Raw genomic sequence first — 26,555 nt, 5'->3', positions numbered from 1 at the left:
TCTTTGTTACCACAGGATTTAAGTAATTTTAACATTGATTCTTAGAGAAGTGTGTGCACTAACTAGAGTTTATTGGAATGCTAAACTTTGTTAGCGTTTATTTAAATTTAACTATACTAAACCAACTCAGTCAGGCTTAATAATAACAATAATAATGCACATTAATTTTAGAGTACTTTTTAATGTCTTTAAAACATTAATATACAAAATCAATATACTCTCTGTGTCTGTCTGTCTGTCTGTCTGTCTCTCTCTCTCTCTCTCTCTCTCTCTCTCTCTCTCTCTCTCTCTCTCTCTCTCTCTCTCTCTCTCTCTCTCTCTCTCTCTCTCTGATACAGCACTATACAGTTATATTGTTTATAATTATACTCCATATTATTTCCTAGCCTATTAAAGCAACAAAATAATTCATCCATGAACAAACTTAACTAATATAAGGCATTCTTCTGGGCGACATAAAATCACAGTGTCATAAATATTACATTTCTCGGGATACATTTGTGTTGGCCACTTTTGAAGTTTTCACTTGACGAACCGGCAACTGTAAATCGACTACGAATACTATGTTCATAGTCACGAGATGATACACGTAGTTTTGCGTATTTTAGGAAAACAATCTGTGATCTCTCTGAGTTATGGAACGGAACGTACCTAGCCGAGCGGTAAATGTCTCGCCTGATACGCGCGCGATGTAGAATCCATCACCGTCGATGGTCCACTTTGGAGTATTTATCTTTTCATCTGGTGTAACAAGGCCATGGTATGTACTATCGTGTTTGTGCGATGGTGCATATAAAAGATTCCTTGCTGCTAATTGAAAACGAGTGACATGTGGAGTGGCGGCAGCGGGTTTCCCTTCTCATTATCTATTTAGTCTTTAACATTAGTCCGAAGCTATTTCTTTCCTTCTTTTTCTGTTAGTGTAAACAACAACAACAACAACAACCACAACAAATATAGTTGTAAACGGCTCCATATTTAACGCCAGTGTGCATTCGGTGCTATCATATGATTGTGATTGTGCTGACTGTTGTAACTGTTGGCGTCTTGGTGACCGGGGGGGAGGGGGGGGGGGGGCACCATCAAGTCTCTCCGCTTACTTTCTTATGACCCCCACCCAGAGTAACGTTTAACGTTTGAATGATGAAGTTTAAAACCACTATATATCGAGTTCTCTCTCATCAACCTCTAATCATTAAATCAAGGGACCTATTTTACGAAGCGATCTTAGCACTAAAATAACCTTACGTCACTAAGTTCTACTATCGAACTTAGTGACTTAAAGTGCTTTTAAATAGCGCTAAGATAGCTTTGTAAAATTTGGCCCTGTTAAGAGTATTTGAACCTTAATTGAATAAAGTTTGTTTTGTTTAACGACACCACTGGAGCACATTGATTAATTAATAATCGGCTATTGGATGTTAAACATTTGGTAATTCTGACTCGTAGTCATCAGAGAAAACCCGTTACATTAACTGAATAAAAGTAAAGTTTGTTTTATTTAACGACGCCTCTAGAGCACATTGATTTTTTTTATCTTATCATCGGCTATTGGACGTCAAACATATGGTCATTCTGACACTGTTTTTTTTTAAGAGGAAACCCGCTGTCGCCACATAGGCTACTCTTTTTACGACAGACAGCAAGGGATCTTTTATTTGCGCTTCCCACATGCAGGATAGCACAAACCATGGCCTTTGTTGAACCAGTTATGGATCACTGGTTGGTGCAAGTGGTTTACACCTACCCATTGAGCCTTGCGGAGCACTCACTCAGAGTTTGGAGCCGGTATCTGGATTAAAAATCCCATGCCTCGACTGGGATCCGAACCCAGTACCTACCAGCCTGTAGACCGATGGCCTAACCACGACGCCACCGAGGCCGGTTTTTAATTGAATAAAAGCATAGCAATAAATTAAAGGGACATACCCTAGTTTCAACCCGTGAAAATTAACACTACCTTTAATCTACAAACCTGAAACACATTTGGATAAAGTTACAATTGATTGAAACGGACTAAAACTCGACTATATATGAGAAAATATGAGAAATGCATTTTGTGATATTAAAAACACCAGGATGACCAAATACACTTCGAATGTACGGAAATTGATAATCTACACCATAAAATCTTAGTAAAGTATGATTTTAGTTGTCAAAAACGGCTGTAATGGTAAACAAATATACCTTAGTGTTTAAAAACTAGGGTATGCCCCTTTAAAAGAATAATAATAAAAGGAAGGTACCACAACACAGGCTAATCACCTTGTGGGCGATCAGTCACGTTGGCAGGATACCAATATCCGTTTAATACACTTAAGAGATCGCTTCTCTAAACCGCAAGTTGAACTACTTGGAGCATCCATAGGTTACAACCAAAAACCAATGTGGAAACTGTCGGGAATAGGTTCCTCAAGGATACACTAGTAACCGGCGTCAACATCTAGCAGTTGACAGTTTTGTTGCGGCGGCGTCATCATATCGCATGACTAATTTCCAAGTCAATTTTTGTAGAATGATAATTCCAGTCCATGGCTGCGTTCAGTGGCAGCGACAGGCAGAAACAATAACGTTCGCGGACAGTTCGTTTGGTTCTCGATGTGTCATTTGGGTTAACGTGAAGCGTAAAACAAGTCTAGGGAGCATTTTCCTGTTCTTATGGTTGGACTCGGCCGATATGTCTTACGTGTAGTAACAGATTTGTATCCTGGAACCACCGTTTCTATTGACAGAATATGATGACGGATAAAGCAGTCATATCCTGCTATTAGGAGAATATGACTTTTGACGTCACACATAACAAAATCGCTCATTTGACCGTTAGGTCATCGTACAAGGTGGCTCAAATAACAGAAATAATAGCTTTTCCCCTTTAATATTTATGGTCTGCAGGATAAAGATAATAACCCGTTAATGACGTCAGATATCTGACTTATTCTGTTCAGGCCGAATGAGAAATTCTGTTCGAGAGAGCCTCGTGGAATTTCTCATTCTTACCGTCACAGGATAAAGCAGATATCCGACGTCATTAACTAGTTATTCTCCATTAAAACATATTATAGCACAACAGTACATTGGCAAACTACCATGGCAGCATGTTTTATCTGTTCTTTCGTCCATCTTGAAGCAGAATATAACAAGAGTTTGCAGAGCACTCGCCTGAGATGCTTGGGTCATAGACTCGAACCTTCTGGGTTTTCAGATTCAGTCAGTGCCGTGGTATACTAGTATGCTGCTTTGTCTGTGGGGAAATGCATATAAGAGACAACTTGCTGCTACATGGAATGGGAAATGTAGCGGAGTCCCACTGAGGACTATTTTCCAGAGTTATCAAATGTTTGACATCCAGAAGCCGATAATTAAGAAATCAATGTGCTCTAGTGGAGTCGATAAACAAACACATTTTATTTTATGTTACTTGATGTTTCATGATAAATATAACACTCATTACGCCGTCTTCAAACTTTTTAATCCGTGAATATGGATCAGAAAGAGTCTGGAATGACATCCCCAAAGCATCTTTGAGCCATCTTGTTTTCTCCCTGCAGCGACATTACCGGTCTGGTATTTCCCCAAGTGACGGTAACAGCAGATACTGACCTTCTTAGTGGTTTTGAAAGCCACCCATCTCAAGCCATTAAACACGTATACATTTTTCATTTTCCATTGGTAACTTGTTTCACAGCATTAATAAACAGGAAGACAAGTACTGTGTACTTTGTCAAAATATGTATTTTACACAGGTGTCTAAGATACACACGAAGGTTTCCGCTAGTACAAATGTATTTAATTAACTTTATATGTATACATCTTTTAAGAATAATTTGACCTTTATTATATCACTTTGTATTAGAAGTTGTTTTTTTTGTTTAACGACACAACTAGAGCACATTGATTAATTAATCATCTACTATTGGATGTCAAACATTTGGTAATTATGACTCGTAGTCATCAGAGGAAACCCACTACATTTTTCCTGATGGAGCGAGGGATCTTTTATATGCACTTTTCCACTGATGAGAACAAATGCTAATTAGCTGAATGGATCCACTGAGGTGGTTCGATCCTACGACGCAAGCACCCCAAGCGAGCACTCAACCGACTGAGCTAAATCCCGCCCCCTCTTTTCATTAGATTGCCAGTGCTATTATTAATAGTGAAGCGGAAATAAGTAAAGTTATGCCTTAAGGTACAAATGTTAGAAAATGCAGTTGTTTCTAGCGATATACACCCGTTTCATTTTTTTTCAGGCTGCTAGATTTCTTATAGGCTATGCAGCAAACTTAGGAATGTCCCTTTAATGCCACAAGACAGGCTAATCTTTCCAGTTAGCAGCATTGGACCGTGTACATATTTACTTACCCACAACCTGTGATATACCATTTGTGGAACACTGGTTGGAATGGAAAATAATAGGTACCAAAGAATGGCCATGCTAATGGAAGCTACCACTCTGGTGTAAAGAGACGAAGGGATGTCTATGATCGTACATCCTACTAAACCCAAGAAATGCCGATTTTCTTTATCAAATTTGGAAATAAACTGAATGATATATTAAATGCCAAATAGCCACAGTTACCCTTCCAATCCTACCGCCACGCACCCCCAACCCTACAACCCCCCCCCCCAAATAATAATAATAATAAATAAAATAAAATAAATAAAACAGGTGCCGAAGCAAAGAAGTTGTTTCTTCCACTCGTTGATTTTCGTGTCCTTTCGGTCAGCGAACTATCTTTTACCGTTACACCCGGAATATGGTAATTAGTTAATAGAAATGAAATAACAAAACGCGGTGTGTTGAATCATTTAAGAAAAGAAAACAGACTTCATCATTATCATGCCAGGTCGTAGCCCGAGTACTCTGACTGTAAGAGAGCTAGACGGACATTTGGACATAAACACGCTCTCATTACAGTCAGAGACCAACCTATGTCTTTTTTTGGCAATTCCTGACTACCAAACGGTAGGCAACGAGTCCCGCTCTAATACCACAACAATCCTATGTTTGACGTCAAATACCTTTACATCAATCATTTTCGAGTTAAGTAATACAAAAAAATCCACATATTAATCACTAATACACTTACTACAGAAAGAAACCCGACAGCACCCACATTCAGCTACGCTTCGTGACACTCCGTCGCAACAATTGCAAAGCTCGGCGATCTATTTCGAGACTGGGCGATTCCGCCTTGTGCAGCAGTTACAGGGGTCATCTCACAAGAGGAGGCAGTACGTAGCACATACTTTTGCCGTATACTGTCGATAACACCCCAAATGTATCCTTCAAATTCAAAATTTCCAATAATGTTGTAATTGTTTTGGTTTAATGACGTAATGAAATCCAAATTTATCCAAAACGGCATTAGCCAACTCTTCCATGTTGTAACTTGCTTGATTGAGACGGCCCCTGTAACTGCTGCACAAGGCGGAATCGCCCAGTGCGCGATCACGTGGTCTACGTCTCGAAATAGATCGCCGAGCTTTGCAATTGTTGCGACGGAGTGTCACGAAGCGTAGTTGAATGTGGGTGCTGTCGGGTTTCTTTCTGTAGTAAGTGTATTAGTGATTAATATGTGGATTTTTTTGTATCACTTAACTCGAAAATGATTGATGTAAAGGTATTTGACGTCAAACATAGGATTGTTGTGGTATTAGAGCGGGACTCGTTGCCTACCGTTTGGTAGTCAGGAATTGCCAAAAAAAGACATAGGTTGGTCTCTGACTGTAATGAGAGCGTGTTTATGTCCAAATGTCCGTCTAGCTCTCTTACAGTCAGAGTACTCGGGCTAGCCAGGTCGTTGACACAGGTATTTTTTTTCAAAAAAGTAATATTTAAACTGCATTAGTCGAATGTTTATGAACTAGATATAATGACCTGTAATATGACTGAAATGTTGTTGGGCACAACTAGACTTCGGAGTAAAAGTCTGTAATTAATGTATGAAAGCTGATCTTAGTTAAAGTCTAATCTGGAATCTTAAGACATTGTTTAAATCAAATACCATATTCAAGTTCAGACTTAAATCTGAAATCTGGCATTCGTGTACTTAAATCTCATTAAAGTCGGGGTCTAATTTCTATTATAATCTTCCAAACATCATTTGATTCAATACCTCGATACATTTGCATTAAAACTGAAATGTCAACCAAGCTATTAGACTAATTGAAACCGTATACACGTATCACCACCATGAACACCAACATGTGCACTAGGCTGTTAACGTTTGACGAAACATGGCAAGAATCAGATCATTTCACATTGACAAAGGAACGCTTTTGTCGTATTACAACTAAAGGCAAAGCACACAGATAAATATCACCATCAATATTCTCTTGATGGCCTAATGATGCAGTGAGACAGCGGTCATCGGCGTCTAAGACTTTTTCTTCTTTATATGTCGACGTATTATTAAGAGCCAGTGTTGTGAATATCGATACGCATTTGCAATGGTGTCGCCGCTTTCGTTACCTTTCCAATTTATCCATTTATTACCAAACATTTGTGATTAGTCTTTATTATAGATAGTAAAAATTGTAATAATGATATTGTAGACAGAAAGGCTGCAAAGTTTGACAATGCAAACTAAGATTATATTGTCTGACTACCAACTATTGTTTGTGAAATAAAAAAATTGTGCACCAGTAAGCGGAACGCATTTCTTACATAGCATGTAACACTCAGTTAATTATCCAATTAATGACTGAAGTAATTAGGTTATCAATCACTATTAAAGTCCGTTTGCATTAAAAGGTAACTGATGAATGTACTTATAACTGTAATGAATAAAGTTAAAATGCATATAAAATGTATTATTAATTTTTGAGTCCATATCAACTCAAATAACTTCAACAACAAAAAGAATCGGTCAAAATAAAAATATTTCTTTACAACTTACCATTTAAGAGACATTCCTGAGTTTGCTGCAATGTTTAAGATGTTATCGACAAACAGAGACTTTTTGACGACTGTAATTACATATCAAATATATTTTTCTGCATAAAATATTACTGACTGTATATTAAACGTGTTTCTGATCGTCTTAATATTTGTAATAGGTTAAATTTCATTTTATTTCCTAAAAAATTTTGTTCGTACGTACGAAATTATTTTAAGACAAACTCCAGTTTGGGCTTCTTACAAATATTAAGACGACCAACAACACAAGGTTAAATCTTGTTTTTTGATACGGGTATAAAGGCAGCTAATGGAACGGCCAACATAAAGCACGCGCAATTCTACCTTTAAGCTCAGTACTGCACGATCGATTACTCAAAGTAGCAATACAAAAGTCGCGGCATACCCTGTTATAGCAGTTTGTCTTCATCCCTTTATTAAAAGGGAGACTTAATCTATATAATATGATGGTAATTTGTTAAGAAACATTTTTATTTACATACAATGTGTTTGATAAAACATATTCTGAGAGTTGGTATGGTTTTAAAACTTAATAATATGTTCATGTATGAGGTTTTATCTGGACAATGTGTTAAGATTGAACGTAAACCAAGACAGAAGTATACTGAGACAGACATACGTGAAATGCTGGATTTCCTCACTGACAACATAATATTATATTATTTTAGATTTGGGGATAGGATAAACAGACAGGAAGTAGGAATCCCCATGGGAACCAACTGTGCTCCACTACTCGCCGATTTGTTTCTCTATGCATATGAATAAGCATTTCTAACTGATCTGGCTAAATTAAAACAAGAGGCCGGCGAAGAAGTTTAATTTCACCTTTCGACATATTAATGATCTTATATCATTCAATAATAATAATAATATTAATAATAATAATAATAATAATAATAATAATAATAATAATAATATCACAGATAACGTTCAGTTGTTTTATCCACCAGAGTTAGAAATAAAGGAAACTACAGACAGTATAAAATCTGTTTTATCCACCAGAGTTAGAAATAAAGGAAACTACAGACAGTATAAAATCTGTTTTATCCACCAGAGTTAGAAATAAAGGAAACTACAGACAGTATAAAATCTGTTTCATAGCTTGATCTATACATAGATTCAGAACCACTTTGGCCTTCATACAAAGCTGTATAATAAAAAAACCCCCATGACTTCAGCTTTCCAACAGTCAATTTTCCCTTCATGACGAGCAAAATTCCTTCTTTTTCCTCCAGATTTTGGTGTCTATATTACGCAATTTCTGAGTTACCTCGGGGCATGCTCATCATATGCCGATTTTAAAGGCCGACATATCGTTCTTGTAGAAACGTTGTTTAATCATGGTTATAATATCCAAGGACTCCTGAAAAACTTCATTTGTTTATAGTAGACTCTCAGAGGCCATTTCACGATATGACGTATCACTGACTAAAAAGACGTCCGATGCAATACCCTAGTTTGACCGTGTACATGCCTTTTCATCTTTTTGGTGAAAATCCTGTACATTTCAACTATGGACTATATAATATAACCGTAGGCTGTGCTAATGATGGGTGCCACCGATAGGGCAGGATATGCTCATCTTTCGCGAGCACCTGATATCATCATTGTTTTCATATGATTCACGATTGTATGCCAGCACAACTATATATATTCCATTGAGCTTTATCTTATACAAGTTTAGGTTTTCTAAACGAGTCGTAGTAGTGGCAGTCCTCCAATAGGTGGTGCAAGAGTGACGACACGGCATGTTACAAATATCCTAGAGTAGCGGTCCTGCCAGGAATGCGTACCTGGTAGTGGATCATAAAAGCGGCCGCGGCTTTGCCTAACATATCACTTTGGCTCTGCTTTGTGCAGAGATACGATTTCGATTACAGTGTGTGGTTTTGTCATTCAGATTTAGCATTATTTAGATTAAAGTTAGATGCCAGTTCATCGGTTCTCCTTTGACACAAACGGACATCAATAAAGAAAACAGTGCACTGTATAAATCGTTTAAAAAAAGAAGAATATTATCTGCGTAAGTCGTTATGAAATGAAAAAAGGAGACTAGAGTTTGCACAAATACAAATAATGAATATTTCTCTAATATCAAACACTGTTGTCGCCAGCAAAATTAGATTTCACTATTATAAAGATAATGTCCTGTGGTTTTTCTGCTATCGATGTTTCCGAATAACAGAGCTTTTTAACATTACATGTTGAATATATATATATTTTGTGTTTAGATATCAGCATTTTCAAAGTATTTCTGGTCGTCCTAATTTTGCAGAAGCTAAAACGTCATTTTACTTCATAATATTTTTTTTTCATAATACGAACTTATTGGGAAAGAAAAAGAAAGAAAGAATTTTTTTATTTAAAGGGACATTCCTGAGTTTGCTACATTGTAAGATGTTTCCAACTAATAAAATATTTCTACGATTAAACTTTCATATTAAATATATTTTCTTTTTTAGAATATCAGTGTCTGATATACAATGTGTTTCTGGTCGTCTTAATATTTGTAAGAAGCCCAAACTGGATTTTGTTTTAAATAAAAAAAAAATAATAATAAAATGAAATTTAACCTAGTACAAATATTACAACTATCAAAAACATGTTTAATATACAGCCATTAATATTTTATGCAGAAAAATGTATTTGATATGTAATTACAATCGTTAAAAAGTCTGTTAGTCGATAACATCTTAAAAATTGCAGCAAACCCAGGAATGTCCCTTTAACGACGCACTCAGCACATTGTATTTACGGTTATATGACGTCAGGCATATGGTTAAGGACCACACGTATATTGAGAGAGGAAACCCGCTGTCGCCACTTCATGGGCTACTCTTTTCATGGGCTACTCTTTTCGATTAACAGCAAGGGATATTTTATATGCACCATCCCACAGACAGGGTAGTACATACCACGGCCTTTGATATACCAGTCGTGGTGCACTGGCTAGAACGAGAAATAGCCCAACTGGCCCAGCGACGGGGATCGATCACACACCGACCGTGCATCGAGCAAGCGCTGTACCATCGGGCTACGTCTCGCCCCAACTTATTAGGAATTAAAATCCAGTATCGGCGTCCAGGACAGTCAGAAACACTTTGCATATACAGACACTGGCATCCCTAACAAAAAAATGCATTTCATATGTCATTTTAGTCGTTTAAAAACGCTCTGTTAGTTTTTAAGTGTGTTCCAATAACAACACTCAGAACAGTATTTCAAAATAACTTCTAATATTACATATTGCAACCTATACTTTTTTTTTCTTCATTAACGACTTGTGAAAGTAGGTGGCTTTTGTTTAATTTCATTAGTGAGTTGATAATGGTATTTTTTGTCTCTTCTGAATAATGTCTTTTATTGATCAACGCGAGTAATAAAAAAGTGTAATCGAGCACAAATCCGAATCCGAATCCGAAAATCACCCATTTGAGTCTTTACTGAGTTTTAATATTTCTTTCTTTTGTTTTTGTTGAAGGATTGTGAAGATGTTATAGTGACATTTTCTCGCTTGTTCGTTTTTAAATAATTCGTATTTTATTACACAGGACCAAAAAAACCCCACCCCATTGTTTGTTTCTGGTATAAATTCGGTAGGATAGATCGACTTTAAAAAATATTGTTTTGTGAAACAACACCGCTGGAGCACATTGATTTATTAACCATCGGCTATTGGATGTCGAACAATGGGTAATTTTGACATTGTCTTAGACAGAAAACCCACTACATTTTTTCCATTAGTAACAAGGGATCCTTTATATGGACAATTCCACAGACAGGATAGCATAACAAAGACCTTTGGCGTTGTGGTTCACTGGCTGGAGCGATGAATAGCCCAATGGGCCTACCGACGGGGATCGATCCCAAACCGACCGCTTAAAAGAGTAAAAACAGTTACATTCATTTGTTCTAATCCAGATAGAATGTTGTGTTTATGTACATTTTTCAAGTACATATTAATTTTTAAAAATCGAGCCACAAATACAAAAAAAAAAGAGTTAGGGTAGAACTTTTTTCTAAATAAGATCGGGTTTCTGGAAACAAATTTTTTACGGCCCTTTGTCTCATTCTCACATAGATAAGTTCATTTAAATAGACCTAGATTATCATTATCTCAGGTTTTTAAGACAGAATTAAAAACGTGATTTTGATATGCAGTCTGACTAAAATAGAATAAGTTTGTTTTGTTTAACGACACCACAGGAACACATTGATTAATGAATATTCGGCTATTGGATGTCAAACATTTGGTAATTCTGACAAGTAGTCATCAGAGCAAACCGGCTACATTTTTCTTAATGCAACAAGGGATCTTTTGTATGCACTTTCCCACCGACAAGAAAGCACATACCACGGTCTTTGTCCAGTTGTGGTGCACTGGTTGGAACGAGAAAAATACCAATCAGTTCAATGGATCCACCGAGGTGGTTCGATCCCGCGACGCAAACACCTCAAGCGAGCACTCAACCGAATGAGCTAAATCCCGCCCCAAAAATAGAATACACCCTCTTGGTATAGTATCCGCCTGAGTATGAATGAATGAATGAATGAATGTTTAACGACACCCCAGCACGAAAAATACATCGGCTATTGGGTGTCAAACTATGGTAATGCAAACAAATAAGGTGATAATCAACATCAATATAAAAATTCAAGATTTAAATAAAAACAGTGTAAAGAACTGTGCAAAAATACAAATATCACAGATAGATACTGACTTTTACTCAAAATTTTAATTTTGTGCTGTATTGGCCATTCTCAAAGAGAATGTTACAGCCCTGCACCACGGTGAGGTTACAGCACGCGCAGGGGTATCCGCCTGAGATGCAAGAAGTCTAAAAGCTTTAAGTCGACCCGTTTAATCTCATTTCTGTCTGGTATGTTAAACGCTTTGGTACATGCTGTTCTTGCTTTAGTATGAATATATGTCATATATGTTATAGCGCACGCCTGTCGCGGACACAAGTTCTTGCGTGAGCAAGCCCTTGCGTCCAAGGCAGGAAACACTGGCTACGTCTCGCACTTGGTTAAATAAAAGTTGGGTTTATCATGTAACAATGTTAAATAGGTTTCTGACTACTGAACTGAACTGAACTTTATTTACACACGGCCGTGATGTCATACAGCAGTCAATATAATTGTAACAAGATGGTGGGTGTACATATATGTGTGTGTATATATATATATATATATATATATATATATATATATATATATATATATATATATATAAATGCAATAAATACATAAATACATAAATACAAAAAATACACAGAATATCAGCCAAATGATTTGAAAGTATTCATAATTAGACTACAAAATATAAAAAAAGTTTTCTAAGGACGCCAGCTTTCTTAGAGTTGAATAATTTATAATATTTATATATATTTGGACTGACAGAAAGATGGTTAGTAACGCTATCTTTCATTCTTGAAAAACATACATGTAAATATATAATGAAACTCATCTCCGATATCCTAATTATTACGCAATGGACATATTCTGTTTTGTAGTGGTACATTTTTCCATCTGCCCGTTTCACTTGGAAGATTATGGTTTGATAATCTGAAGCGTAATAATGGACACCAATGTTTTCTCTCTATAATTGTGATGTATGTATCAAATTCAACAGTATTTAAAAATAATTTATAATTTGAAGCTTTGGATGAGTTATCAATATAAGTATACCATGATTGTAAGTATTGATCCATGTGATGCGATTCTGTCGTGAATAAGACATGGCAATTATGTGACACACTGGTTTATGAACTATATAGCTGCGAACCATAATAAGATCTCCGGTAACCTGCCGGTAATCATCATGATGCTAAATCATCGCACTTTCTTTCCTGTCGATCAACTAACTTAATGAAAAAAACAACGCACTCTTTTACAAAGTGTACTGTATCAGATCCAAATTGGTGGGACGCATTTAACACAATCATACAAACACAGTCAGTTCCGGAACATGTGGGTGACTCGCTGACTTGCGGCGATAATTTGTATCATTGATTCTTTATCACACTTTAAGATCTTGTTCTTTGTTGTTTATGCTTATTTTCGTGCTTATATCCAACCACGCTGTCCTGGGAACACACAGACACACGTACATACGCGCGCGCACACACAGACACATATACACACACATACATACACATACACACACATACACACATACACACACATACACACATACACACACCTTCCTTAGTAGCTCTCTGGACTGTCTGTCCAGGACAATGGGTTAGTAATTAGTGAGAGTTTGTTTGTTTTGTTTAACGACACCTCTAGAGCACATTGATTTATTAATCATCGTCTATTGGATGTCAAACAAATGGTAATTTTGACATTGTCTTAGAGAGAAAATCCGCCACATTTTTCCTTTAGTAGCAAGGGATCTCTTATATGCAACTTCCCACAGACACAACAGTACATACAACGACATGTAATATACCAGTCTTGTTGCATTGGCTGGAACGAGATGGTTGGTGATAGAGAAGTCGGTTCAATGACCCATTGGGTCGTTAAACTCGTTCTGAGAGGGAGCGGGTACCGGAATGCGAACCCAGTACCTACCAGCCTTATGTCTGATGGCCTAACCACTACTCCACTGAGGCCGGCAGATTTTAAAGGGACATACCCTAGTTTCAACCCGTGAAAATTAACACTAAGTTTAGTTAATCTACAAACCTTAACACATTTGAATAAAGTTACAACTGAGTGAAACATGAGTGTTTGACTTTGAAATGGTGAAATACCCTCTAAAAATAGACTAAAACTCGACTCCATAACTGTTACTTCTCAGACATAAGTGTGTTTTTAAAAATATGAGAAATGCATTTTCTGATATTAAAAACATCAGGATGACCAAAAACACTTTCAAATGTACGGAGATTGATAATCTAAACCATAAAATCTAAATAAAGTATGATTTCACGGCTATAATAGTAAAAACTATGCGTTAGTGTTTAAAAAGTAGGCTATGTCCCTTTAAGAGTTGTTGCAAGTGCTTTAGAAAAGGTCACATCCTTAACGAACTCGCTTGATGTGCGGTCGGTCTAGGATCGATCCCCGTAGGTGGGCCCATTAAGCTATTTCTCGCTTTAGACAGTGCATCACGACAGGTATATCAAAGGCCGTGGTATGTGCTATCCTGTCTGCGAGATGGTGCATATAAAAGATCTCTTGCTACTAATAGAAAAATTTAGCGGGTTTCCTCTCTAAAACTATATGTCAAAATTACCAAATGTTTGACATCCAATAGCCGGTGATTAATAATCAATGTGCTCTAGTGGTGAAAGGGACAATATTTCGAAATCTAAGGTAACCACAAGTCGGTTCACGTGGTTTTTACATAAATTGTATTTGCGTAACCCGTGGGTTACTTGATCAGTTACCTCAAAGTTACGTTGAAATTATATTTTAAATACCTAATTTTTAGCTCAAAGATAAAGTTAAAACAAAATACAAAACGAATGTTTAACGACACCATATTGGCTATTGGCTGTCACAAATGGTAAGAATTTTTTTTACACAAACAGTTTCTTTAATGCTTGCTAAATTTAACAATATTGTAAAAGGACTAAATATCAGTCTCGGTACTAAAAATAGATACATTTGGAGGGAAAATGCCCATTCCCTGATTCCTTTGAAGAATAACACACAACACTCACTGGTGCATGATTAGACTAATAAAAAATATATGCTACTTTCACTCTATCGATGGTACTTCTATACTGCAGTGACGTTCCAAATGTTTGTTTTTTGAAGCTCATGTTTTTTAAAGCTCATTTGAAGCTCATGTTAGTAATTTTTCAACTTTTGTGACACTTTTGGATTCCTGTTTACGTTAAAATCGTTTGCAACATTTGTAAAATTATAGGTAATCCAATATTGTCTACATATATTCCTTTAGAGATACAATAGCAGCAGATAATTTGGCCGTCCCCAGCGGTCCGTGCACATTTCTTTAAAACTGTTGGCTCGACTCTCTACTGAGCATTTAGTTTAAACTGGTCGCAAGTTACAACTATTGTCTTCTGGGTTGTTGTGCACGATTCATCTAAAAATTAGCCTAAAACATTTGTCAGAATACTTGTAGTATGTCTGCGTGAATACACTTCCTGCAATGGTGAAGTTTGCAAGTTTTAATTTCTGAACGTCTAAAGGTCACGACGTAACCGATTTATGGTTAGGATAAATTTAATTTTGCGTAACCGAAACGCGAACGGAACGGCGGTTCGCGTGAAATATTGTGCCCTAGCACTGGTGTTAAACAAAACAAACTTTTTTTTTAACGAACTCGCACACTAGCAAGTGTTAAAACTTACGCAGATTAATGGCAGGTCGCAACATCTGATCGTGTTAAACCGCCAGCTCTGATTGACCAGGTCCTCTTGATCAGACCGGAACAACCACAAATCTATAGCGGATCCGCCTTCTGAAGACATTATCCCTCGATAAAGGTTTTTAAACACTTCAAGACGTTGTATGTCGATACCAAAACTGTAGCAGGGTCTCACGTGTTACCTTCCCACGTGGCCATCTGGTGATCCCATTCTGCCCGTGGTTATGGCCCTGGATGTGGAAACGCAGATGCAATTGTTGGCTCATTATTTTCTATTGTAATGATGCCCTGCAACGCTAATTGTGAACATTTATCATTTTGATTGATAATATATCGACGTCCCCGTTACTTGTGAATTGTCTTTTGACCAGAATGAAGGTTGAGAGTTCACGTTTGTTTTGGTTAACGACACCACTAGAGCTCATTGATTAATTTATTCATCGGCTATTGCATGTCAAACATTTCGTAATTCCACTTTATGGCTCATTGTCAGGTGTCATGAGAGCGTATCTCGACCGCGATATTTGTAGGAGGACTTCCACTTTATAGGCGCCAATACAGGAGCCAAAAACCTTTTCTGTAGCTTCCAAAAAACAAAGATACAAACAGGTACATCCGAATATCCACACGATTATGCATACAATACTGTTTCAAGTATTTTACAGATATATTGCTTAAATTATTTTTAGTGTGAAGTACGTTTAATAACGAACTGGTTGTGAAGAGTGGGTATAAGCGTACGAAACATGAGAGCAGGGGATACCTGCTCCCTTTGTGCTCGCGCAAAACCTTAAATTCGGGCAAAAATGATAGAGATAGTTGAGCAATTTGTGCTAATCTGATACCTTTTTACCATTTATTTCCATCTTTCTTCCCTCAAGATTAGTTGTAATTCATATAAACATGTGCAGTGATTCGTTTGTAACCCTATATAGATGTTTGGTAGAAATGCAAATATGAATAAATGTATAAATGTTGTTATCCAGATTCGGGCATTTTCGTTTAATTCGGGCAAAAACCAGTCTGCCCCCCCCCCCCCCCCCCCAATATGGAAGCCCGTACGTCTATGGGAGTGGGGCGAATATACTTATACAAATAATAATAAAAAAGATAGATACATGGTTAATAATTACCAAACACACACCCCCGCATCAGTAACTAGAGAATAAATATACTCTTCAAAAAAAGAAACGCAAAAGGGTACAAATGGGTTATAACTCCGATTTTATGTTTCCTACCGGTTCATGCTTTGTGAATATAAGGTCATTGCATGTCCCAAACACATTCCCACGGTTACATTCGATAAAACGCAGCTACTGTACAATAAAGTTCCAAAATGTGAATATTCGCAAAAACGCAGCCACGTGCAAACCATGTCACCACTGCACGTGCGTTGTCTGCACGTGCAACATGAACACCGACAGTATAAAAGTGCAGGGTGTTCGCTTGCCTGGCCTCTGTATCTGGCCGACAGTTGACAATGCCACGTCTCAGTGAACCGCAGAGAAACAATGCCATCGGCCGACTAGACGCAGGCGAATCCAGAACGGCCGTTGCCAGGGCATTCCATGTGTCCCCAAGCACCATCTCCAGACTGTGGAACCGTTACCAGCAACATGGATCAACACGTGACCTCCCTAGATCCGGTCGACCACGGGTCACTACCCCCGGGCAGGACCGCTACATCCGGGTACGCCACCTTCGGGAACGATTGACTACTGCCACCTCCACAGCCGCAGCAATACCAGGTTTGCGCAGGATATCCGACCAGACCGTACGGAACCGCCTACGTGAGGTAGAAGTTCGAGGTGTCATCTTAACACCACAACACCGTCGACTCCGACTGCAGTGGTGCCAGATTCATCGACAATGGCCTCAACTGCGATGGAGACAGGTGTGGTTCAGTGACGAGTCCCGATTTCTGCTCCGACGTCATGATGGAAGATGTCGCGTGTATAGGCGTCGTGGTGAACGTTATGCGGCAAACTGCGTGCAGGAAGTGGACAGATTCGGCGGGGGTAGTGTCATGGTGTGGGCAGCCATCTCACACACTGGCAGAACTGACCTGGTCCACGTGCAGGGCAACCTGAATGCACAGGGCTACATTGACCAGATCCTCCGGCCACACATCGTTCCAGTTATGGCCAACGCCAACGCAGTGTTCTAACATGACAACGCCAGGCCTCACACAGCACGTCTCACAACGGCTTTCCTACAGAACAACAACATTAATGTCCTTCCTTGGCCATCGATATCACCGGATTTGAACCCAATTGAGCATCTATGGGACGAGTTGGACCGACGCCTCCGACAGCGACAACCACAGCCCCAGACCCTGCCCGAGCTGGCAGCAGCCTTGCAGGCCGAGTGGGCCACCATCCCCCGGGACGTCATCCGTACTCTGGTTGCTTCAATGGGCAGGCGGTGCCAGGCAGTTGTCAACACACGCGGAGGCCACACCCGGTATTGACTCCAGATGACCTTGACCTTGGTGGTGTGTCCTATCACTTACTCACAATGGACTAGAGTGAATTGTGAACAATCCTGCAACATTTGGTAATTATCGGACTCACCATTCAATAATTAAATCAATTCTCCAAATGTTACGACAATGTGGTTTTGCGTTTCTTCTTTTGAAGAGTATATTATCTGTCAAACATGACCGAGTTCTCATAGAGTGGGCTGAAATTATATTACGAGTCGCGCATGCGCAGTTGGTGAGGCATGACATTGAAGACGTCGCTTTATGAAAGGTGAATCGTGTTGAAGGTTTCTATGAATAATGCAACTTTTGTCAGTTTCGTTTTACAGAAAAAGATAGATACATGGTTAATAAATAATAAAAGAACCATCAGTAACTAGAGAATAAATATTCTCTATCAAACATGACTGATTTCTCATAGAGCAGGCGGAAATTATATTAAACGAGTCGCGCATGCGCAAATGGTGAGGCATGACATTGAAGACTTCGCTTGATGAAATGTAAATTGGGTTGAACTATAACATGAAGGTTTCCATGAATATTGCAACTTTTATCAGTTTCGTTTCACAGAATTGTACCAGTAAGTATTAATGCCGCTGAAAGTTTAAAGTTTGTATTGTTTAACGACTCCACTAGAGCACATTGATTAATTGATGATCATCGGCCGTTGGATGTGAAACATTTGGTAATTGTGGCACGTAATTTCAGAGAAAACCCACTACTTGTTTCATTAACAGCAAGGGATCTTTTATATGCACTTTACCATAGAAAAGGCAGTACATACCACGACATTTGATATATCAGTTGAGAGGCCTCCATGATCAAGTGGTAAGGTTATTGGCGTTAATGCTAGTAGGTACGGGCTCGAACTCGAAGTAACTTTTAACAGCTCATTGGGTAGGTACATTTATAAGACCACTACTACTGACTCATCTCTCACTAAACATTAATAACTAACCAGATATCTGAGGTAAAGCCTCCACGAGTCCAAAATATTGGACTCGAGGGTCAAACTCTACCAAACCCGAGTACCCGACTAGATGACAATGAGACTAAGGCATAAAATAAAATTGTAATATGCATCTCAATTCCAGCGCTGAAGATGGATGCCAAATCATGCCATTGTATTGCATTCAACTTTTGTTTTCCCTTTGTCTTATAGCCCTATAATGTAACCGGCGGTAAGCATATGGCAAAATGACGTAAACAATATAATTAAATTTGAAGCGTTCTTCCTTATACGGGTACTCGAGTCCTGTGAACGGACTCGAGTATTGCTAGACTCGGCCCGTGCCCGATCACTCGAGTACTCGTGGAGACCCTAATCTGAGGTATGCTTTTGGAAACGCCAGAACAAAACGCCTCCGTGACAGCCAAGCATATAGTCAAAGTTTGTTTGCTTTGTTTAACGACACTACTAGAGCATTATCATTCATCGACTATTGGATGTCAAACATTTTGTAATTTTTGACACATTGTCATGGAGGAAACCCGTTGGCTTGGGATCTTTTACAAGCACTTTTCCACAGACAGGATAGCACATATCGTGGCCTTTGATTATTTCATTCAACTTATTTTCGTGCATATATCCCATTAAAGTTCAAGCACGCTGTCCTGGGCACACATCTCAGCTATCTGGACTCTCTGTCCGGGACAGTGGGTTAGTTGTTTTTTGTTAGTGAGAAAGAAAAAGGTGTAGTGGTCTTACACCTACCTACCCACTGACTCGTTAAATCTCGCTCTCGATGGGAGCCGGCACCGGGCTGCTAACCCAGTATCTACCAGCCTTATGTCCGATGGCTTAACCACGACACAACCGACGGTTGGGACGGGATAAAACCCGAATCGGAGAATGGTTCACGGAGGTAGTGCAGTCATATGACGCAAACACCTCTGACGAATGCTACCGGCCTCGGTGGAGCAGTGGTTAAGCCATCGGACTACAGACTGGTAGGTACAGGGTTCGCAGCCCGGTACCGGCTCCGGAAAAATATCCGCCCGGTCCCCCCTTCCCCTAACCCTAACCCTAACCCCAACCCTAACCCCAACCCTAGTCCTAACCCCAGCCATAACCCCAACCCTAACCTTAACCTTAACCCTAACCCTAACCCTAACCCTCAACCCTAACTAAAAATAATAATGGAGGGGACCGGGCGGATATTATACCCCGGCTCCAACCCAGAGCGAGTTCTTAAGGGCACAATGGGTAGGTGTAAGGACACTACACCCTCTTCTCTCACTAACCCACTGTCCTGGACAGACAACCCAGATAGCTGAGATGTGTGCCCAGGACAACGTGTTGAACCTTAATTGAATATAAGCATGAAAATAAGTTGAAATGAAAGGGTGAATGCTATATATGAATCTAGATTCTGCCCCTGCTCATAGACAAAGACCATATTCGAGTTATTGTCCGTGCCGTAACCTACATCTGTCGACTGTCGCCAAATCCTCTCATCTATTTATCTTTGTAACTATGTAGAACATGTTACTTTAAGTAAATCAATATTGTTTAAACCATCTTAACCTATATATGTTCTTACTCTCGGCAACAGTGGGCAACCACGCCTCGTTTCCGTTGTCATTTCGTATTTTGTACGAATTTGAACGAATCCTGAGAAAATGTACTGGTACTAATATAGAGCAGCCCAGTTGGTCCTCTGCGGCTTCACTGGTCATAACAATATCACTCGGTAACATTGATTAATCTTTAATAGAAAACACCCACGCTAAAATATGTTTTGGAGTTTAGTTATTTATAACGTTGAAAGTTTTATTGGTGAAGTAACAAATATTTATCTTTGTTTTTGTTTTGTGGGTTTTGTGGTCTAGCTGTATGAACAAAAATATCAAACAAAAACACACCCACGTAAAGCATACGGTAAACGACGGAAGTGAAGATATAATTTTATACTGAAAGAGAAAGAAACAATTGATATTGTAGACCAAAATTCCAGGCACTGTTAGCGTCGTAATGTCTGTGTGTAAAGTACAAAAATGTCATGTGGGACTGAATGTCAATCATGTGGGACTGGATGTCAGTCATGTGGGACTGAATGTCAATCATGTGGGACTGAATGTTAATAACATGGTTAACCACGGGCGTACGGGCTCCTAATTTTGTAGGAAGGGTGGGGGTGGGGAGGCTTGCCCGAATTAAACGATAATACCCGAATCTGGATAACAACAGTGTTTTTGTCTTTCATATTAGCATTAGTGCTAAACAGCTAAATAGGATTGACAACGAATCACTACGCATTATTACATGGATTACCACTGATTTTGCGGGTACAATGATGGAAATACATGTTAAAAAGGTTTCAGGACAGCACATTTTGACCAAATATCTGTCGTTTTTGCCCGATTTTGAGGATTTACTCCAGCACTTGAGAGGGGGGGGGGGGGGCAGTTGCCCTCGCTACCGCCCCCCCCCCCCCCCCCGCCTCGTACGCTTATGTGGTTACCTTTCTGACACTATGGATGATGGTGCAATCTCTTATTTCAAATTTCCAGAGACAAGATAGTACATAACATAAACCTTATTGCATAGTTCTGTGATATTATGTACTGTAAAATAGTTTCGAGTATTACTTTGTTTTCGTGTTAAATTACAAATATAACGATCTTGCTGAAATTATTAAATGTAGCAAATTCAATGTATTTCTGGTTGACCGAGTGTTTGTAGTAGCTCAAAATAGATTTTACACAAAACAGATGAGGTATGTACCTCAAAAATCGGTGTCAGTGACGTTAAATATAGCAGTCATGGGCACTAGTTGGAATAGATCGTTCCAGCCAGTGCACCACGACGGGTATATCAAAGATCGTGGTATGTGCTGTCCTGTCTCTGGGATGGTGCATATAAAAGATCCCTGACTACTAACGGAAATATGTTACAGGTTTTCCATCTAAGACTATATGGAGCGGGATTTTGCTCAGTCGGTTGAGTACCCATTTTAGGTGCTTGCGTCATAGGATCGAACCACCTCGGTGGATCCATTCAACTGTTTGGTTTTTTTTCTCGTTGCAACCAGTGTGCCACAACTGGTCAAAGGCCGTGGTATGTGTTTTCCTGTCTGTGGGAAAGTGCTGATAAAAGATCACTTGCTGACTTAGGAACAAACGTAGCGGGTTTCCTCTGATGACTACGTGTCAGAATTACCAAATGTTTGACATTCAAAAGCCGACGATTAATTAACCAATGTGCTCTAGTGGTATTGGTAAACAAAACAAACTTTAACTTTAGTTGAAATAGAAAACAACTTAAATTGACCCACAGATCAGGTCATAGGTTTTAACGTGAACATTCAGCACAAGCTGTTGTAGCACACGCCTGCCATGGGCGCAGGTTTCGACTTTCGCCGGTTCCTACCTCCAGGACGGAATGGACCCAACTCCTGGCATCGTTCTTATTTTCATTTCATTTTATTTCGTACTTATATCCAATTAATGTTCAAGCACGCTGTACTGGGCACACACACATCAGCTATCTGGGCTGTCTGTCCAGGACAGTGGATTAGTTGTTAGTTGGTTAGTGATTAGTGAGAGAAAAGAGAGTCTAGTGGTCTTACACCTACCAACTGTGCCCTTAAGAACTCGCGCTGGGTTGCAGCCGGTACCGGGCTGCGAACCCTGTACCTACCAGCCTGTAGTCCGATGACTTAACCACTGCACCACCGAGACCAGTATCAATCTTATTTCTCATCGCACCTTGCGCACACGAACTCTATTCGCCAAGCTATACCTGTTCAGAATCGAGTTGATGGCGTATTCGGTTTCACCAGAAAAAATATTAAAGTGAAATGTAATAATACTCCGTCTGGTCGACCGTAATTGGCTCCTCTCGAATATAAACACATTAAAGCCACGAGCGGCTTTGAAGTCCACTTTACGTGGTGCCGGTGAAACCAATTTACCGTGAACGTTAAACGGGTACGTATCGTGCAAATTGCAGGAATACAATCTGAACATGTTTCCAGCTCCGCACTTACTACTTGAAATCGTGTTTATACTGTACACTACACAATTCAGAAATGTTGGCAGCACACGCAATCTCGCTATTTTACGAAGACTGCTTCCATTGTAACACACGTTACAATCACTAATCCTAGACCCCGAGGTGCGACCGGTGGCAGGATCGATTCCATTCCAAGGACCCCCGTTGTACTATCCCCCATTTTTAGCCATTGCTCCACGGCTGATATATCAACGGCCGTGGTATGTGCTTATCTGTCTGTGGGGGGTGTATATTGTAACTCGTTGTACGAGTTGTGTTCCTTTACTCTCTGGTGCAGGACGTAGCCCGGTAGTAAAGCGCTCGTCCGAGTACCCGGTCGGTCTAGGGTCGATTCCTGTCGGTGGGGCTATGTCTGGTTCCAGCCAGTGTTCCACAATTGGTGTACCAAAGACTGTGATATTTACTATCTTGTTTGTGGGATGCTATAAAAGATCCCTTGCTGCTAATCAACAAGAGTAGCTCATGCTACTGCGTGGGGGCAAAACGTTTTCCTTCTCATTATATATGTTGTCATTAGCCTTACGTCTGAAGCCATATAACCGTAGTTAAAATTTGTTGAGTGTGTCGTTAAATAAAACATCCCTTCCTTCTTTCTTCTTTTACTCTCTGAACCGAGTGTTTCGATTATATACTGAGAGAAATAAATTAGGGAACACTTGGTACAGTAGACCACTGGTCTCGGTGGTGTCGTGGTTAAGCCATCGGACATAAGGCTGGTAGGTACTGGTACAGGGTTCGCAGCCCGGTACCGGCTCCCACACAGAGCGAGTTTTAACGACTCGATGTGTAGGTGTAAGACCGCTACACCCTCTTCTGTCACTAACCACTAGCAACTAACAACTAACCCACTGTCCTTGACAGACAGCCCATATAGCTGAGGTGTGTGCCCAGGACAGCGTGCTTGAACCTTAATTGGATATAAGCACGAAAATAAGTTGAAATGAATGAAATACAGTAAACCCAATTTAAATCGCCACTAGCATAGTAATGTGTGATTGAGTGTGAGTAATACAGTTAACTTCTTCGTACATCATAGATGAAGACAATGGTTGCATACACTTCCTGCTGTCAGTCTTTCTGTAATCTCTTATTTCTTTCCATCAGTATATGCGACTGACATCTAACAACCGGTCAATAAACAAAGTGCATTATTTATGTCCTGTGACACGATTTTACGGAAAGAAAATAAAGTTTGTTTAACATTTGATTTCTAACATATGTTTACTTCTACACTTGATCCAGAAATTGAAAGAGAAAACCCGCTTCCGTCACACAGGCCTCGTTGTTCAGGATGGATACACTAAACCTTGTTTCCATAAACTCTGCCACACGCCGCAAGTTAGCAGATCATCGCAGGCATACGACAATGTGTCGGTGAACACAGTGAAAATGGACCTGCGATCCACCATGTTAAAGTAGTGTCGGAAATAGAATAAAAATTATTTTCATCAATTATTTCTTTCATATTAAACTGACAAGTAAATATTTTGTAAATACCTATTTTATGATACTCTACCTAATGTAGCATTTACTTGTTTTGACTCTCATTGATGTACAAGGTGGTGTTTACTCTTGAAATTGAAATGAAGTTGTCAGTAAACAGGAGATTTGTGACCTTTATTGGAACAGACTATAACAAATGTTGACGATATGTGTCATTTTCATTTACCCTTAAACAAACTTTTAATTTAAAACTGAAAGTTAACTGATTATTTTGAATTGCAGCATAAATTATTAATTATGACCAGCATATTTAGTGAATGTAAATTCAATATTAGTACATTAGAAATTTACACAATCTTGCAGCAACTTAAAGCTGCTATATCATAGTTATATGTGAGCATCTGTTTGTGTTAAAGATTCTGCAATAAAAATTTATTTTCTACTATTGATAAAATTATTTCCTATAATAATTTATGTGCATATAGTTAAATGTGTAGTTTTTAAATGTTAAAGCAAAATTTAATAAAAACATGATTTGCAATAGCTGTCATTGTGCAACTTTGAGATAGCACCTTTAATACCGGTGTAATCTAGATCACAAACTCAAAATGGTTCTTGACAGTTTTGCTCAAAAGTTACTTATAAATGTCCACAAACATTTTGTTTTGGAGAGGAATAGGGGTAAACTGTCATCAGAAACAGTCCTTCATATATTGTAACAGCAATGAAATTGACGCATCAATGAGAGCCAAAACAAGTAAATGCTAAATTAGGTAGACTATCATTAAATATATATTTACATAATATTTATTTGTCTGTTTAATATGTAAGACATAATCGACGAAAATAAATTTTATTCTATTTCCGACAGTACTTTAGTTACTTGTATCTGTGTATTGAGTAAAACGCCGAAAACAAACTCACCAAATTCCATTTACACGAACAGGAAAATTAATCATATACAATAAAAAAAAAAAATAACCCCCCCACCCGCGAAACCCCCTAACATCCAACAAAGAAAAAAAGAAAAAGAAAAAAACGAAGATAAAAAAAAACAACCTCCAAAACCCCTCCAAAAACCTAGACATATAATGCAAGTCTGAAACTTTCACTATAAAATTTTTTCTTCTGCGGCAATAGAAACAATATTTCATCGATTAGGCAATCAGGAGGTATTAACGTAAGGACCAAACACTATACCGTCTGTTAATCATTTAGTCGTGCACATGGGCAGGGTCTGGTCTGTGGACACATAACACCGCAATTGTTATTTCCTCCACGTTTTGCAGAGCACAGCAGATATTATTACGGACATACTAGATATCTTTATTGTTACTTGAACAATCAATTCCTATTAACGTCTGCAGTTTTAAGTCTCGACAATGGTCAGCAAAGTAATACTTGATATTTTATTAATAATTTCGGATATTTCCTAGGTATTGATATTGCAGTCCTTCTGTACTTTATACATTAACAGTTATAGCGATAAGAAAAATAATATTCATGACTTTCGTAAAATACATGCGTCAAAAAGCGCAAATTGCATTTTTCTTTGGGTCATTGAAAGGATCTTCCTTCGGAAAGAATACTTTATCAGAAGTGAATATCATGTAGCCTGTAATTTGTTTTTTAAGTGTTTGCTGGTGCATGGCATATTGATTCAACATGACCCTATAGTTTTGTTTTTTAAGTGTTTGCTGGTGCATGGCATATTGATTCAACATGACCCTATAGTTTAGTTTTTTCCTTAAAGGGACATACCCTAGTTTCATCCCGTGAAAATTAACATTACGTTTTTTAAATCTACAAAGCTGTAACACATTTGGATAAAGTTACAATTGAGTGAAACATGAGTCTGTGACTTTAAAATAGTGAAATACCCTAAAAAAAATGGATTACAACTCGACTCCATAACTGTTACTTCTCAGACGCAAGTGCGTTTTTAAAAAATACGAGAAATGCATTTTGTGATATTAAAAAACACCAGTTTGACCAAAAACACTTCGAATGTACGGAAATTGATAATCTAAACAATAAAATATAAGTAAAGTATGATTTAAGTTATCAAAAACGGTTATAATAGTCAAATATATGCGTTAGTGTTTAAAAACTAAGATATGTCCCTTTAATGTTTGTAGTTCAATACAAATTTTGGAAAAAATATCCCGGGAAAACTTTTAATTGACACATCGTAAGTTTCTGTTATAGACAACTCGGCTTCATCCAACACAAAACACACAGAAATGAGAGAGAGAGAGAGAGACAGAATGAGAGAGAGAGAGAGAGAGAGAGAGAGAGAGAGAGAGAGAGAGAGAGAGAGAGAGAGAGAGAGAGAGAGAGA

Source organism: Gigantopelta aegis, chromosome 4 (assembly GCF_016097555.1).
Source record: "Gigantopelta aegis isolate Gae_Host chromosome 4, Gae_host_genome, whole genome shotgun sequence".
Classification (NCBI taxonomy): Eukaryota; Metazoa; Mollusca; class Gastropoda; order Neomphalida; family Peltospiridae; genus Gigantopelta; species Gigantopelta aegis.
This window is presented reverse-complemented; position numbering follows the sequence as displayed.